Consider the following 12,418-nt stretch of genomic DNA (forward strand, 5'->3'; position numbering starts at 1 on the left):
AATTGGCAGACATGGACTGTGGTGTCTAAATATCTGTGTCTATATACATATGTATTCCACATAGATGGCCAGATAGAGGGCAAAGGCAAAACGAAATTGATGCGGCTAGCAAATCGCCAGCAATTGTCCCGGCCAATTGTTAGAACTTGGCCCACTGTTGCCCACTTTATGACGGACGCGTGCTATCAACATTTTTTTCTCTTTTTCTCCTTTTTCGCTTTGCTACTTTTGCCGCTTGATGGCAATCATGACTGAAGGTCGCTGGCGATGCGTCCGAGCGACGACTTCAATTATGCAGTCAACTCTTTGTGGCTGGCTGGTTATTTAAATATTTCGACATGTGGCAGCATGTTTATAGGGCAGCATCAACGTAAATCTAATAATATAAACCCGCATGCAGAGGCCATGTTATTTATACGCACGCATAAATATCAACAACAACAACAGCAGCAACAACAACAACAACAACAACAATAACAACAGCAACATGTCTGACCACAGTTAGCTTCGTAACCGCAGCAAATGGCATAAAAGTCAACATGTTGAACGTTCGCTGGAAAAAATATTGCTTCAGCTATAATGCGACTGAATATGTATGCGAGTGGGTGTGCGAGCGTGTGTGTGTGGGTGTGGGTGTGCGTGTGTATATTTACTGTGTGACTTTTCATATCTTGGTAGGCTATAAAGTATAAATTACGGCAAATATGTTACGTCGCAGCGCCGCCGAGAAAAGACACAAGCAGCAAAAGAAGTTGCAAAGCCGCACGCACAACTAACTAACAACTATTAAGCCTCTGGCAAACACACACACACACCAAGCCACTCTCTCTCACACACACACTCGCCCGTTTCTGTCAGTGTAATCAACATGCGTGGCACTGGCCTTTGGTATATGGCTCGTAATACTCTCTCTGCAATTTTACACACAGGCGCCAGGCCATTTTTCCGGTGATTAAGTGTTGATAAGTCTATAAATTAACTAGCAGACAGACTCGCAATGTCTGCATAGGGTGTATACACAAACACACGCACACATTGATATCGTTGTAGTAGTTGCTGCGCAAGCATATTAATCATGCTGCAAAGCGTTTACGAGTGTGTAGAACAATTGCCTACTTATTGGCGCAGCGACAACATGTGCTCCCTAGCTAATGAGAGGCTGAACAAGTTCCGAGACCAGAAATTCATGGCCACAATATGCTTCAGAATCGATTAAGTACTATATCATCAAGTCGTTGAAATGATATATGATTATTATTAATATTGAATGCGGTCTACAAATGAAATTCTTATGCTAGAATATTTTAGTTTGAGAGAGCTAAACAAGGAAGGGTGTTACTGTTGAGAGTGCCCGATTTGGAAACACCCGATATTTTAAGCATTTATAGCGAATCAGTTGGAATGGCTTTTATTTCAGACGCACTTTCTTAGCCATTTTTATAGGCTGTCTAATTGAATAAAATTGATTCAAAAGAAAATTATGAAGTAATATTCAGAACTTATCTATGTATTCCAGAATCAAACGCCATCAATTTAAAATCTTCAGCAACGACTTCTTCTTCACATGCTACAACGAAAGTTTTTTTGGCCTACATACGAGCCATATGAAGGACAGTCGAACAAGGTTATATAGGCCATACCATACCTCCTGCTAGTGTCATTCCTTGTTCCAAAACTCTTTTACCCTGAATTCCCTTTCCATACCCATTCCCTTTCCCACCAGTAAACTCTCCAAATCATGTCCCTCATAATAATTGTTCTCATAACACCTGTCAATGTCTAATAATAATTTGTTGACATTTCATTATTTATTCAATTTATATTATTCAACAGGCCAGCACATGCACACACCTAAGCTGGAATTCCCCGAGTTACCAAAATTAAGTGAGCTGCCGGCGTGTTATAAACGTTCGGCTAGTTCATAAATTTTATATATCATAATAGATGTCCTCAGATATGCCAACAGAATGCGTTAAATAACCTTTTTAAATATGTATAACGGGATATGTATATAAATGCCATATAAAGGTCAAATGAATAATATAAATCAAAGCTAAATTCAAATTTGTGAAAGTGTTTATATTTATTATGTGAAAGGACTACATTAGTTAGTAAAGAGGGACTGGAACCTTGTTATATATATAAATTTTGATTTGGAAAAAGGGTATATTAGTTAGGGTAGGCAGACATCATAAGTGGGACATGTATAGATAATGGAATTGATTTCTTAGCAGACCTCGTCTTTTTGCACGAGTATTTTGCAGTTGATTACGCTTGACTTGCACATTCTTGTCTGTTTTCTTTTAATAAAATTAAGATCTGCCTACGAATTGTCAGTCTAACCTAATTTAATATTCACTTAACCTATCTATTTTTAGTTAGGCTCTGTGACCTGCCTATGTGTAAAATTCCATGTTTAAATATAGACTTCGCACTTTCTCAAGTAAGCCAGCATCTAGCTTAGAGAAAGAAAGAAGGATAGCCTTAAGTCTCTTTAAATAAAATTGACTTTAAAATATGCCATTGCCTTGGGCAAGACCCAAAATGATTATCTAAACTTAACAGTCTCTTAGCATTAGCTTTAAATTATTCTCAATCAAGAGAGCTAGTAAATTCACCTGCAGAAAGTCACAAGTGGTTGAGCGTTGCAGGCAGGGAATCCAATTTAAATGCGGATAAATTAATTGCTTAAACTACGCATACAATTGATTTACACAAAGACAACATCAACATCAACAAGAAATCTGTTTTAATTGCGGTTAAGCCAAGAGCAAAGACAAGACTCAGACAAGAAGGCGCAAGTTCAAAGCAGTTGCCGCCGGCACTAAATTTGCCTTGGCTTTGATCTGGCCCAGCTGCAAGGCGAGGCGAGGCGAGGCGAGGCCAACCCAGGCGAGGTAGGCAAGCGGGCAGGCAAAGAACTCAAATAGAGCCGGAATAAAATTAGCATTAAAGACAAGCCAACGCAGCAGCAGCAGCAACAACAACAGCTTATAAATTAGCATGTAAATGCTCGACTTATAGATAGCCTATATCCGGTTTAAAAAGGAATTTGCTTAACTAATATTATATATGCTGGGATTTCTAATAAATTTAGTTCCTATAGAAAGTTCTTTAATTTCTAATTTCACAAAAAGTGTCAGACTTTCAGATACCCTGCACATCATTGCAATATGATAAGCTTCTCTTATGTACTTATACTTATATACAGGCTTGACTGGCAATGCTCTGTGTACTAGATTATACTAGCTTATCAGAAAATCGGGAAGACAAACGTAGATATAGACTCATATAAATCTCATGGCATTTATGGATATATTTCATTTATAACCTCTGAGATTCTTCTGCCCGCTATCAGCATTCCATTCCGTCCATTAATAATTTCCACAGAGTAGTTGACAAGAAATTATTTAAAATTCTGGGCCAAGCCAGCAGGAAGACCACACTTGAAAAAAAAAAAAAAAAAAAAAACGTAAAACAACAAAGCGACTTTCCAGTTTCAGCCACAAGTTGTCGCTGGGGAAAAGTGTTGCCTATTTTTGAGCGCTGCAGAATTTAATTCACACAAATGGAAACAAAAATGTGTCTGAGAGAGAGAGAGAGAGAAAGATAGGGAGAGAAGAGAGGAAACCCGGCAAACACGTTTGTTACATTTACGCAACAATCGAGGCAGACACAGAGACACATGAGCAAAACGAGTTGGGGCGCATGATGAGTGCGAGCGAGATGGCAAATAGTAGATGCTGATCCGCGGCGCGTAGACACATTAAATCAAATTAAAAGTGTGCTAAGTGCTGAGAGTGCGAGGCGTGAAAACCCCAGGTAAATCCCATTTTAAATACTAATAGCAAAGACAACCGCACCACCCAACGCCTTTCGAATGCTGTGCGGTTAGGGGCGTGGCTTGGGGGGCTGCGGCTAGCACCTTTGCGCGACTCTGGCACACATTTTGCCAGAGCTTAGCGTCGGCGCTCGTGTAATCTAAGTTTAAGTTGATTGTAGCACACTCAGACAGGCCGGAAAAAAAAGCTGTGAACGAATCTGAGCAGCGAGATACATCGAGGCGACTATGAGATACCCTGCCATAAGGGCAGCTCAGTTAAACTAAATTTATAAATGTATAAAAAAAAGTTTAAGTAAATAAAAAAACAACAAAAAAAAAAAAAAAAAACATTTTATGGCACACATTTCATTTCATTCATTTCGAACAGAAATACAAGTGAACGACTGAGCGATACCCTAACTCCACGATTTTTTCTTCATTCATGGCAAGAAAAACCTCTGAAACTTGAGGCAAAAAAAAAAATTGATTGTCATAAACGAATTACCCATTCTGAATATACCCTGTAATTTAATATATTCAAGCTAAGGCTTTATCATGCATCCCCTTACGCCAAAGATTATTAAGCAATCACAGACGACCCATGCTTTATACTGAAGTTTCCATTCAATTTAGCCCATTACAATACCCTGTAAAGAGCGCGGCGTATTTGCAATATAATCCACCAAATTGTAACAAAATGAAAGCCACAAAATGGCATTTCATGACTAACCTCAAAGCTCTTACGGCTTGTACTAAATGCATATATATTTCTTTGGGGACTAACGCGGAAAAAATACCCTTTGTTTGGTTAAGTATACGTGTGTGTGTGCCTCAGTGAGTGTGTGTGTGTGTGTGGGTGTATGTGCGTTTGGCTGACTATACCGGCAGCTCTTTGTGTTAAAGCGAAGACAGTCTGACTCAGTGCTTGCTTCTTTTTTTTTTTTCGTGGTTGTTGGCCTGTTTGCTCGACTTTATTTTATTTTCTCAATTGCTTTTAGCGTAATTGCTAAAATTCCCACAGGTAGGCCAAATACAGGTAGCGCGCATCGGTAACGCGTTTGCTTTTTTTCCGTTTCTTTTTTTTAGTATTTTTTTAGGCCTAACCACAGCAATATTTGCCTCTGCTGCCTCTTTCAATTAAGTTGCGCTGCATTTTGATTAGTTTTTAACATTTTGGCCTGCAGCAACGGCCGAAACTAAACACACACAGAGCACATAGAGCTCATGCCTATGCACACTTGAACTCCACCAATCAATTAATCAATAAAAAAAATTTCAATCAACTTCAATTGCTGGCAGTTAGCTAACATAAAGATAAACTGGAGAGTGCAAAAACTACCTCTGCTAAAGGGTATGGCTAAGCCAGGACAAACAGCTTCAATTCATTAACTCAACGTTTTGCCAAAGCTGCAAATTGTAAAGGCAGCAAAAGCAACGCCTCGTTACACTGCAAGAAATGGGCGTGGAAAATTATATTTCGTCAAATATATAGGGATGAACAAAATTTGTTTTTATATATAATAAAAACTAAGCTCAAAAGACAATTAGGCGAAGGAGCAATGCATTTATTATGGCATAATTCAACAAAAAAAAAAAAAAAAAAAAAAAAAAAAAAAAACTATTTATATAATATAATAATGATCATCAAAAATATACATATATACATATGTAAAAAAAAAAATACATATATATATAAATAAATACTTACTTCAATTAAAGATATATAGAATCCAATATCTCCAATTTCTGTTTCCGTTTAGAGAGAAGGAAATTAGTGGAAGCTGAAATGAAAGAAAATACAATTTAATATAATCAAATATATACAAATATAATTTCATTATTAAATAAATTACATTTAGGCTCACTTTTCATGGCAAGTTCTAGTGCCTGCTTTCTTGCAGTGTATTGCCAAATTGAATAGCTGTACGTATATCGAACTGAAAGGTAAAAGCTGACAGCCAAACGCTTTTCTATCGAGACATAAAAATTGTTTTGCTCTGCTTTGCTTTGTGCGTACTTTACGATCTGTGCTACGAGTAGCTGTAGCTCACTCTGCCCCTTTCTCTCACACCCGCTCTCTCTCTCTCTCTCTCTCTCTCTCGTTCTCACTCCTTCTCTCTTTCTTTCTCTTGTGAAAGTGTCGACGGTTTTCTGTCCGTTTATTTTGATGTGTACGCGCGTGTTAAAATCACTTTTTAAAGCAGATTCTCTCTCTCCCTCTCTTTCTGTTTCTCCTTCTCTCTTTCTGTCATTCAGTTTTTGGGCAGACCAGCAACGACATGGCCAGGCATTGAGGCGTGGGCCATTCAGCCAAACAAACCAAGCAACCAACCAGTTGGACAGACCGACAGACAGCTGAACGGACAGACGAACGGCGAGCACATTTATTTTATTTCAGTTTTGTACTGGGAGTGCATAAAACTGTTTTTAACATGCTGTTTGCTGTTCTTGTTGCTGTTGTTGTTGTTGGCTTTTATTTTTATTTTTTTATGTATAAATATATATATATGCGAGTCCTTTTTATGCCAAATGTAAGCTATCTGCGCAGGCTGGCACAGGCAAATAGCCGGCCAAAGAGACTAGGGCAGACGGCTTGGACAAGGAGATTTAAAGCGTTTCGGTTTACCTGACACCAGCCATACATATATACATACATGTGTATACGTAAGGATATCCGTGAGTGTGTGTGTGTATTTATTTACGAACATGTGTTTAAATAAAATGTTCTTGCACCAAACGGAACAGGACGAACAGGACATCACCGCACTTTGCGAAATCACAGACGGCAGTTGGGCAGCTGGGTAGCTGGGCAGCAGAGCAACAGCAAAGGGGTAGCAAGGGTATGGCTTAACATGGGGCTTGATTCTAGGGGTAGTTAAGGCTAGCGACTCAACGCAGCTCACATTGATTTCAACAGACAGCGTCTGTAGAAAAATGCGCATAAAAACTGTTCCGGCAAAAAGCTTAAAATTATAAAGGATGCTGGGAAAAAAATAAATAAAAAAGGAGTCAACAAACAAACAAACAGAAGAACCAACAGAAAATATCGAAGATAGAAGCAGACGACAGCTAAATGCACTCTCTCTTACACAAGGCAACGTTAGGCATAATTGAAAAAAAAAAAAAAAAATAATAATAATAATAATAATAATAATAATAATAATAATAATAATAATAATAATAATAATAAATAAGTAAATAAAAAATAAAAAATAAAAAAATAAAATAAATTAAAAATAGTTAATAGTTAAATTAAATTAGTATATATTTGGGATAATATTTTTTACAGTAAAATTTAATCCTTTACTATTAAATAAATGAGGAAATATTTGTAGATTTATATTAAATATATTAAAAATTAATTATTTAATTATTTAACCATTAATTTACCAGTCATTGTTAATAATTGTAAGCCAACTGCTATCTACCATATTTCCTTCATTAAAACATAGCAAATATGTTACGAATTTTACAAAATTAAATTTCATCAATATGCAAATATGCATATCTATGGCAACTTGCGCCACAAACCTAATGGACTTTGCTGTATGAAAAAAAGTCACTTCAAAGGCCGAAATTACTAGGTAAGTTACATAAAATGCTTTTTGCATTCAGCGCAAATGGCAGAGCTTTGCATTTTATTTACATGGCGGGCACAACGAATCTAAGCGACAAAAAAAAAAAGAGAGAATAAAAAAGGAAGAAGCATTAAGGAATTGCATAGCAATTGAAAAGCGGCCACAAGCAAAGCTGTGCGAGCAGAGTGGGGGACTGTTGGAGTGAGAGAGAGGGGCGGGGGGAGTGGCATGTCATACATTTAATTAAAATCGAGTGCAGCTTTGATGTCAACCGCTGTCCACAATCTGAGCAATGAATGCAGATAGATAGATATAAATTCGACAGAGCCGGTCGGCCACCGCGAATCCGACATTGATTTATGTCACGGCTATAATGAAAAAGTGGTGGCTGGAGTAAGTGGGTGGGCGTGGCCGTCGTATCAGCCAACTGGCAGGTAACAGCGTTGGCCGGAGTTAAGTTCGATTAAGCTAAGCGAATATAAATTACACAATATTACGGCTAAATGCCGACCAAAAGTGTGTGCGCCACAAATTGTAGCAAGGGGAAGATACACAGACACACACACACACACACCCATTAACACCCACTCGCACACACACACACACAATCACTAAGTTGTTTCGTGATTCTCAAGAGAGAGAGAGAGAGAGAGAGAGAGAGAGAGAGAGAGAGAGAGAGAGAGAGAGAGAGCGCCGCGCGCAAAAGTTGTGTTGCCGTAATCAATCATCAATTACGATTAAATCCATCAGGAATTATGCGTTAAATTGATTGAAAGTCAGTTCGCACATTTTAGCCCAAAACGCGTCCGCCTTGAATTATGGCACCAAATCAATTTCAAGCACAAAATCAATAAAACTGTTGCGCGAACAGCGTCGGGAAAGGGATTCAGCCTGTGCCTGTGCCTGTGCCCAGGCTGAGCATTAGTCAAAGTCAGGCAATCGGTTGAACGCGGCGCCATGCTAATGCCAGCGACCTGTACTTAAACCCTCCGAAAGCGGCTCAATACACAGCCCACACACACACACACACACACATAAAGTTGAAGGGCCAAGCACCGTATCAAATGGCTCCTGGAGCCGCTGCCTGATTCAACCAAGTTTCCATTTGCACAAACGACTTTCGGACTCGGACTCAACTCAACTCAGCTCGACCAGAGTCGAGTCGATATTTACGCCGCTTGCTAAGAAATACAAATATTTTCTAAAGCTCAGAGGCAAATTGCAATAAGAGAGAAAATGGAATGCAAAAAAAGTCTACTTCAGATAGGCGAATATTTGATGCGCTAACTGTAGATTGGAGTATGAAGATTATATACATATAAAGTTATTTATTTATGTATATACATTTATATATAATCAAATCTGATCGATGTATCAAATTTTCATTTTTTTTTTTTATCAATTTTATATTATTAAATTAAAACTATTTCATAATACTACAGAAATTTAAGTGAAATTTATTTTCAATCAATGTTTAATATATTGAAAAATTAAAAATTCGTGAGAAATAATTTTTTTTGCATTCTTAATATCTGGAAAAACTAAACTAAACCCAACTATTTCATAGTACAATTTTTATAAATTTACTATAAGTACTATAAGTTTTCCTCAAAAATTTTAGCTATGTCATTCCCAGATATCCTTACACATTCAGTGGCAAAAACTAAAGCAGCCTAGTTTTTTTTTCGAGTGTATAACAACTACAAATAGCAATTTTTATCCAGCAGCTAACTTAGTCCTACCTCTTGCTCACCCTTCGACTACTTTTTCTGCTGCTCTCTCCAGCCATTCCCGTTCGCTTGGCTTGCACAGCTCGTCCAGAGCTTCAATTGACTGCAATAATTCTAAGAATAGTGTAAAGTGCAAGTGCGAAGTCTGCTGCTGCTGCTGCTGGCGCTGCCTGCTGCCTGCTGCCTGTCCATCTGTCCGTCTGTCCTTCGTTTCGACTGTTCGCTGGCTACAGCGTGAAGCCTCCTTGCCGCTGCCACTGCCGTCCGGCCATCTGTCTGTCAGGCTGGCAAGTAATTTATTTATCAAGTTTCAAGCTGCAGCCTGAAAACTTAATACCAGAACCAAATTGAATGCAATGCCGAGACAGGTCTTAAGATAGCAGCAGCAGCAGCAGCAGCGATAGCAGCAGGCAACGGTAAATGCAACTAGCACCAGACCCTAGCAAATAAGCACAAGGCTCAAGGATATATGGCCAAGGTAACTGCAATCAAGCCCGGGCGATCGCCTTTGGTTTCAAATCTAACAAAGCTGTGATTAGGCGCAGTTTTTTTCTATAAAGAATTTCAGATTTTTGCCAGTCAAATAAAAGCAAATACAAAATTTGCTCGAAATATTTTGTTAAAGAAATATTACTGTGAGAAAATATACTTACATTTATTTTATATTTATATATATACACAAAAAAAAAAAATAAAAAAAAAAATAAAAATTTTTTTTGCTTTGTTTTTGTTTACGAAACTTTTTTGCTCGCCTGAGCTTCCAGTTGTACATCTGAATGTGTGTGTGTGTACATAAGATTGGATTGTCTTATAAGCAGTAAATAATTTATAAGCCTTTTGTTTTGGAGCAAATATAAGCACAAAAGTTGAGCCAGGTGTGCCAGGTGCGACAGTTGATCAGATACCATGAAAAGTACATTTTGTTGCAAATTCAGGTTGTTTTCCTTTTTATTTTCCCTTCTGCATATCTTAAAGAAAAGAGCTTAATGTATTTTAAAAAGTTGCTGCTTATTTTCACGAAAGTTTTAAAAGGCGAGAAAATCTATGTTAATTATTTATAATTTAATTATTATAAATTTGCTCGTATTTTGCTTGAAGATTTGTCTCGTATTAGGCTTAAATTTTTTAAAATTTTTTAAAATGTATTTTGTGTTTCTTAAATAAAGAAAGTTAAAACATTTAATTTCAATTCATTTTAGCTTTTTAGAAATTTTATTTTTCTAGAATTTTTTTAAACTACTTTATAATTTTGGAAATTTTAGAATAAATTCAATTAAAGTTTTAATAGTCAGGACACGGCTTGGATTTACTCTATGTGTTATTAGAGTAAGGATTACTAAGAGCTGCTTAAAACTCATCGTAGACAATTTACCTCACGTTGTCAGTTTTGTTTATAGATCAAATGAGTTGCTTCAAGCATTGTACAAAAGGCTTTCTATAAAACTCATTTTAAGGTTGAATATCTTTTAAAGTATATAAGCCGTGATGAGAGAGAGCTTTTGTATTTTAACACCAAAGCAACTGACATGCATAAAATGTATACATTTATATATGCATACATATATATATATATATATACATATATATAATTATATCTATGTTTATACATATATAATATATTATAAATATATGCTGCTATGATTGCATATCAAGCGACGCTTTAACCGCAAAATGCAATTTCGCAGCGATTATGCAAAGGAGAGAGTGAAAGAGAGAGAGAGAGAGAGAAAGAGACAGAGGGAGAGGGAGAGTGAGTGAGGTAGTTGCTATTGCAATATCTTGCCAACACACAAGTAGCAGCTCACGCGTGAAGCTGACAAGGCTTTGGCAGCAGCCAGAACAAAGGATGCTCACACACAAACACACACACACACACACACACGAGCTTACATTTATGCAAAATATTGTAAAATCTTTTCATGCAGCAACTGAACAACTTTGTCGATGCCACCTTTATTTTTGTCGCTGCGCTGCGGCGTTTAATTGCCTGGCGACAACAGGCAACGGCGAGCTCACAGTCAATGCCAGGCATTCATTCTGTTGCTGTTATTCATTCATTCTCTGAATCATTGATTCATTTCCATTTCTAGCGGGCAAGCACAAGGGTTTATGAATGCCAGATATGAGTGGTCTAATCGAAAACAACAAATTGAATATAAATAATTGATGCGCACTAGCTGAAGTAATAGCAGAGCAGCAGCAGAAATAACAACAGTAAAAGTGTGACAATAATAGTTGCACTCTGTATGTGTGTGGGTGTGTACCTGTGTGAGCACACTGATTGATATGTACTTTTTCTGCTGCTGTTGCTCGTTTGCTTTAGAGTTTTCAAGGTTGTTGCAGCTGCTGCAGCTGCAGAAGCAAAGTACAAAACAACAAAAAACATTGCCTACTTTTGAGGGCACAAGCTCAATTAAAATTTTACGCCCATTTGCATTTGCACATGTACACACACACATAAAACATATGTATATATATATATATACATATACATATATGCATATGTGTGTGTGCACTTAGAGGCCGACTAGCACTTAACAAGCAGTTGTTGTTGCCCGGCGGCTGCCAGGCTCGAGTTGAGCTCTGCCTGCTGCTTTTGTTGAACAACTTTAAGCGATTAAGTGCCTTGGCCTGGGGCCATATGTGTGCATGTGTGTGTCTGTGAGCTATATGTGTGATGTGTGCTTTCTGTGTGTATTGCGGTGTCCGTTGCATGTGCGGCAAAGCAGATTTAATGAAACGGAACCTATTGCATAATTGAGTTAATGCTGCCAAAGAAAACCTTAGCTAAAGCTTAAATGCTTCTAAGCTAAGTTGAGCGAAAGTCTTTAATTAAAATATGTATGTAAGTAAATTAAACCCGTTAGTCTGGTGCATAGCACAACAAGCTAGCACTCTTTACTCTCCAGTTATATACCCCTTAGCAACTGCAACTTTTTTTATATGAGCATCTCTTATATGTTCTCCTTTGTTGAATTCCTAGAAGAAAATCTCTGGAATTCGTGAGAATTAAATGAAGTAGAAAAACAGTTTTACAGTCATTTTACGCTCAACTAATTTTACCTTAGTCATCGTCAGTTGCACAAGCTACATATTTATGAAATAGAATTATTGATCAGATGAAAAGTGTTTATTGGTTTGCTACCCTTTGCCAAATGTGTATACCGTATAATACATGCCATAAACAGTGTATGTTATATCACATATGGTATATTGAATATCGTATATCGTATATCGTATATCGTAAATCGAATACCATATATCCTGTATTGCATATTGTCTATAGT

General features: G+C 37.3%; 1 protein-coding gene across 2 annotated transcripts in view; it reads right to left on the reverse strand.

Annotated features, from left to right (window-relative positions):
- LOC108608984 (lachesin) overlaps positions 1-12,418 on the reverse strand; it is a 184,671-nt gene that overhangs the window by 113,252 nt on the left and 59,001 nt on the right. For both annotated transcript variants that reach the window (XM_089461692.1, XM_089461695.1), the window contains exon 3: positions 5,532-5,604. The gene's annotated coding sequence lies outside the window, so the exon portion shown is untranslated. The remainder of the gene's footprint in view (positions 1-5,531; positions 5,605-12,418) is intronic.

This window comes from Drosophila arizonae, chromosome 2 (genome assembly GCF_054131065.1).
Source record: "Drosophila arizonae isolate 15081-1271.41 chromosome 2, UAZ_ARI_1.0, whole genome shotgun sequence".
NCBI classification, from domain to species: Eukaryota; Metazoa; Arthropoda; class Insecta; order Diptera; family Drosophilidae; genus Drosophila; species Drosophila arizonae.